At 42.4% G+C, this 5,000-nt stretch overlaps 1 protein-coding gene across 1 annotated transcript in view; it reads left to right on the top strand.

Annotated features, from left to right (window-relative positions):
• Window positions 1–763, top strand: part of abhd18 (abhydrolase domain containing 18) — a 19,372-nt gene extending 18,609 nt beyond the window's left edge. Inside the window, exon 14 of the mRNA XM_068594828.1 lies at window positions 1–763. This exon is cut by the window's left edge and continues 1,719 nt beyond it. The gene's annotated coding sequence lies outside the window, so the exon portion shown is untranslated.
• Window positions 764–5,000: the final 4,237 nt, after the last annotated feature.

Here is a 5,000-nt window from a genome sequence, read left to right on the forward strand (position 1 = left end):
GTCTGGGCTTTTACTACCTGTGGTTCAGCTAATCAAAACTATTTAATTTACATGCACATTCTTCATGTTTGTGTCTGTCCACAGCTTCACAAGTAGTCCTCATGGTCGCAGTGCCATGTTGTGGCAGCTATTATGGAAATTAACATTTACAATCTCCTATAGAGAAAAAAATTGAGATGTGAAATACTTAAATGTCTTCAAGCATTTATTGAACAGATACTTCAAGGACAAAGCTCTTTTACCACAGATGGTTCAGAGGTCTGACACTTCATTTCATGTCCCTCTCTTCTCTTTATCCCAATCCATTAAATAAATTCCCCCCACAAATTCATGTTTTTTAGATCAAATTTCCCTCTCTCAATGCAGTACATGTGTTCTTGCTCTGTGTGTAATTTAAGCAGTTTTTATTGCATGATGCATGAACTTTAAAGCACGTCAGATGAAAAACAGGGTGTTAATATGTTCACAATATCCTATCGTGTTTATTATCCTCATAGCTTTTTCTTATGGTATGCCTGATGAGTGATAAGTACTATTTTTACGTGCTACAAAACAAATGTAGTTTCTTTGATGATATGCATTTATCATTTATCAAAGAAAAATGTTGGGCCTAATACATTGTTGCTGTTATTTGTGCCTACTCATATGAATCATTTCTGGCATGTGCATTGAATGTTCTGTAAATCTGTTCATTTTGTACACATGACGTCTATTGTACTTCTATTCATCCGGGGAGAGGGATCCTCCTCTGCTGCTCTCCTGAAGGTTTCTTAAATATGAGGTTCAAGAAACAGCCAGTGCCTCCTTTCCAGTACTTTGGCTTAAGTTTTCCCCCTTGCCACCAAGGAGCTTTTATTTTTTTGACTACCTTTAGTGGCCTCCGCCAGGGATATGGGTGTGACCCCTGCTTTCCCTTCCTGAGCTGTCGGATGGTTTGCCAGAACCTCCTTGGAGGCCAACCGAAACTCTTTCTCCATGGCCTCCCCAAACTCCTCCCATGCCTGAGTTTCAAGTAAGTACAACTTAAAGATGGCCAGTACAATATTAAGTTGCCGTTCAGGACACCCCAGGTACACATGCCAGACAATTTTTCTGTGGCTAAAAAGCATGTTAGTTCTCTGAAAAAGAGACTGCTGAGGGATGAAAGTTTCCACAAAGAATATTGTAACTTCCTCACGAATGTCATTGACAAAAGGTATGCTGAAAAGGTGCCAAAACATCAGCTGGAACGCATTGATTGGAAGGTTTGGTATCTCCTTCACCATGTTTACCATGCACAGAAAAGAAGGTTACGTGTCATGTTTTTCTGTGGAGCACAATTTAAAGGAGTCTCACTGAACAGTCCGCTTCAAGGACCCAACCTGACAAGCTCTTTGTTTTGACACGATTTAGACAAGAACCTGTGGCAATCATGACTGACGTTTAAGCAATGTACCATCAAGTAAAGGTTGCAGAAGAACATTCTGACTTGAGGTTTTTGTGGTTGCCAGAAGGAAACTTTGAGCAAGAGCTAGTACAGTATCATGGCTGTCCACACAGACAGGTTGAAATCCTATGAACACAATTGTATAAACATGTAAATAACTCTAAACAATTTCAACCCAACAAAACAAAATGAAGACTCAAAATGGATTTTGAGTATTTTCTCTTTTGACACAAGAATGTAATTTGAACTCAACACCTCCCACTTGAGCTCCTGTTTTTTTAAACCCAGCGAGGTCATACCAGTCTTTCCAACCTCTGGTTGTTTGGTCCCGCAGGTTTTTATTTTTCTGGCTCATTTCTGCATGAGCTCTTGTCAGTACAGCTGTAAATGCCTTCCTCGGGAGTTTGTTTACTCTCTCCCTGGCATGAGCTGTACCTTCTCCAGCAGACCTTTTAGGCCAGGTTAGGAGGTCATCCATGTAACTGTCCTGTTGCGATTTAGCTGCCTCAGGTGTTGAACTGAGAATTTCCTCATACTTGACAGTAGCTGTCCTCATGGAGCGAGCAAAATGTGTTTTGGACTCGTGGGCTGCCACGTCTATTTTCTCAAACCAATTGGGATGTGCTCCTCCCACTGTCTTACCCAATTAACTTTGCCATAAGACAAGATCTCCTACAACCCTCACCCTCTGCGGAGCGAGTCTTCCCTCTCGGTGGCTGATGAGGAGCTAAACTTCTTCTGGCCTCTTCAATTCCTCAAGCTCAACCTCTGGAAAGAATTTCTGCAACTGTTTAGGTTCAATTACATTGTGTACTTTGGTAATTTCATCCAAGCCGTAGCAGACAAGTTCATGTGCCCTCTCTGTCCCTTAAGGAGTCTTGACTCTGAGGACATATGTTTTAGTCTTCATCTTCATGGTCATTTCACCAACTCCTTGCACAGCTAAGGTTATCTTCTCACTTTGCAACTTCAGCCTGTCAGCAGCTTTATGGGTGATGTATTTTTTGTCAGATGCAGGGTCAATCAGAGTCCCAATCTTCTGCCCTGCATTTACAGTGACCTCCATCAGCATCATGATGACAGGAAGTGCAGACAGCCCTCTTTTCTCTAAAAGCTCTGACTGGTCCGTTGCAGTGTTTGTAACTGCGGTTCTGTTGGTGAAAGCTTCTTTGCATCATTCAGCTAGTTCTGGGGAAAGTTCAGACAAGAACTCTTGTTCTTCTGTTAGCCTGCTTCTACCTCTTCCACTCTTTTCTCCCCCGCCTCTTCCCCTTTTGGGCACAAAGTAATGGTGGTCTGGGGTGCTTCCTTCCTTTCTGCATAGAAAGGTATCTCTGCAATATCTATCGTCATCATGGCATTCAAGACATTTGCAACACGCTCCCAGCTTTTCCAAAGCATATTTCTTTCCAGGTAGCTTCAGCTCTGAACGTCCGACAAAAGCAAATCTTGTTAGTGTGTCCACTATCACCGCACACACCACACACATCCTCCAGGTCTTCCGTCATTGTGGTTTGCGTTGAAGCATATTTCCGCTCATATTTCCTCCCTGTATTGTCGGATTTCTCCACAATCCTTAGCTGTTCAAGTCTCTCAAGGATTGCTTCCTGTTTTTTTAGGAATTTTAAGAGCACGTCTAAGTGGTTGTGTAGCGGCGTTCCGTCTGTGTTTTCATAACGCAGCTAAAGAGCAGCGGGTACAGTGAGTTCTCTCACACGCGTATGAAATCAGACCGTTCAATTCCGTTTCTTTGTCTTTTATTTCTTAGCAAAAATGTACAAAATAATAAACGTTCAAAAACAATATACGGTCCCTTGATCCCACGGTAAAAAACTGTATGCTCTCAACCCTAATGCGTCTCTTTCCCCTCCACTTGATGCCATTATGACGTCATTAAAACACCTGGTGCGAGCGTCTGTCATTAACAAACATCTTTCAATAAAATTCAAAAATAAAGTTCCTCCGCCGTCAGCATAATTCTAAATATTAAATTCTAAATACTTCTGACATTTTAATTGATCTAAAACACACTTGTGGCTCTTACAGGTTGTTTGAAGTGACATCATTTGCCGGATCGACCATAAACTTTAGCCAGTCTCTCTTTATAAAGTCAGGTAACTTGCTCTCAATAGATCTAATTACCAGTGGGTTCTTCATGGCTCCGGAGTTTCCCAACTCTGTGAGATCTGCCAGGGCCCTCTCCACAGCCTGGATGAGGTCAATGACTTTCCTTGGCTGGTTCTCCCTCACATATATGGACATATCTCCTCCAGCTCCTCAAGGATTTCTATGACGATGCTTGACTTGTTGCCACACCTGTTCTCCATTACTCTGAAGATATCCTCAGCAGTGTGGTAGGTTGAAAGTCTCAGGTCTTTTAAAATCTTGTCCTCCACACTATCCAGGAGCTGAATTCTTTTAACTTCAGCTGATCCAGTTGGCTCTCCCAGTCTTTCCTCCATCGGTGATATTCTCTTCTGCAGCCATTAAAGATGGGCAGCGTGGTTGGCTTTGGCTTTTGATGTTGCTGGTGTGGGCACTGGTCTCCGCCTCCCACCTCCTGAATCTTCTGCGGGTAGCGCTTCCTCTGCAATCCTTCATGCAGTGACATATTCAGCTCTTCTATGTTGAAAGTTCTTACTTGCTGTTTTCAGAGTCATGAGTCTGCCATTTAGCTCAACCTTTGATGACACAGGGATCCATCGCTCCCATGCTGACATTTCCGCTTTTCCAAGAGGGTCAGGTGCACTTCATAGCACTCCAACTTAGTACTTTCCACAACTACACCATCTGCTTGTTCGCAGGCTGTTTCTGCTTCTGAGAATGCCATTCTGAGTCCATCATTGCCATACCTTGACCATAGGTTCATCTGGACAGTACCTTTTATTTGTTCAAATCTTGTTTCAGCTTCACTTGCTGCTTGTCAAGCACTTCTTGACTTCTTCTGGCTTTTTCATCTCAGCCAGCACTCTAATCCTGTAGTCATCATTGGTATCTAACCTGTTTTAGGCAACTTTTTTAGTTGTCTAAAACAGTCTGAGAGTTTAGTGAACTCCTCTTTTCGCTCTGCTTCAAGCATGCTGCTTACCCCTCTGGTCATGAAGTTTGCCTGTCTGATGAAGCTACTTTTTGCAATGGTTCTCTCTCTTTTGAGCTGCTTGACCGTCTTTCCTAGGGCGTCTTCTGCCATCTTGATTTCCTCTGCGTCAACAGCTTGTGTCTGGATGTCTGAAGCCGTTAATCCTCAATTCTAGGCTACTTCGGCTGGTTTTTAAACTGTCAAGTTCTACCTAATTTTTGCTAGCTCTTGCCCAACTTGAACGGCTGGTGCTCTTAGTCCAAAGGACGCACGGGACAACTCTTTACAACACACCGTGATATTATTGTTTCTCTCATTATTTAAGTGCTGGTTGATTGTTATAGGTTGAAAACCTATGAACACAAAAAGCAAAAATTATACAAACATGTAAATAACTTTAAACAATTTCAACCCAACAAAACAAGATGAATAACTACATTACCAGTGGTTTCTTTGGTTGCATTACAAGCTGACATATTCTGCCTCTGTCTCAGC

The sequence above is a fragment of the Clinocottus analis genome, unplaced genomic scaffold (assembly GCF_023055335.1).
Source record: "Clinocottus analis isolate CAN_PGR_092001 unplaced genomic scaffold, fCliAna1.0.p SCAF_10, whole genome shotgun sequence".
Classification (NCBI taxonomy): domain Eukaryota; kingdom Metazoa; phylum Chordata; class Actinopteri; order Perciformes; family Cottidae; genus Clinocottus; species Clinocottus analis.